This window comes from Rhincodon typus, chromosome 42 (assembly GCF_021869965.1).
Source record: "Rhincodon typus isolate 14 chromosome 42, sRhiTyp1.1, whole genome shotgun sequence".
Lineage (NCBI taxonomy): Eukaryota > Metazoa > Chordata > Chondrichthyes > Orectolobiformes > Rhincodontidae > Rhincodon > Rhincodon typus.
The window spans coordinates 36,669-37,092 of NC_063373.1; the positions used below are offsets into that span (position 1 = coordinate 36,669).

The 424-nt window shown below is 60.4% G+C and overlaps 1 protein-coding gene across 1 annotated transcript in view; it reads right to left on the reverse strand.

Annotated features, from left to right (window-relative positions):
* Positions 1 to 424, reverse strand: part of LOC125487603 ((Lyso)-N-acylphosphatidylethanolamine lipase-like) — a 9,332-nt gene that overhangs the window by 1,112 nt on the left and 7,796 nt on the right. The window lies entirely within an intron of this gene.

Sequence of the window (424 nt, forward strand, 5' to 3'; positions counted from 1 at the left end):
GTCCCTGGGAGTGTTTGATGGGGGAGACAGTGTACAGGGAGCTTTACTCTGTATCTAACCCCATGCTGTCCCCGTCCCTGGGAGTGTTAGATGAGGGTGGACAGTATAGAGGCAGCTTTACTCTGTATCTAACCCCGTGCTGTCCCCATCCCTGGGGGTGGACAGTGTAGAGGGAGCTTTACTCTGTATCTAACCATGTGCTGTCCCTGGGCCTGGGAGTGTTTAATTGGGGGTTGGGTGTTGGGTGGGAGGGGCTGGTGTGTGTGGGTGGTGTGTGGGGGTGTGGGTGTGGGTGGTGTGTGGGGGTGTGGGTGTGGGTGGTGTGTGGGGGTGTGGGTGTGGGTGGTGTGTGGGGGTGTGGGTGTGGGTGGTGTGCGAGTGTGGGTGGTGTGCGAGTGTGGGTGGGGTGCGAGTGTGGGTGGGG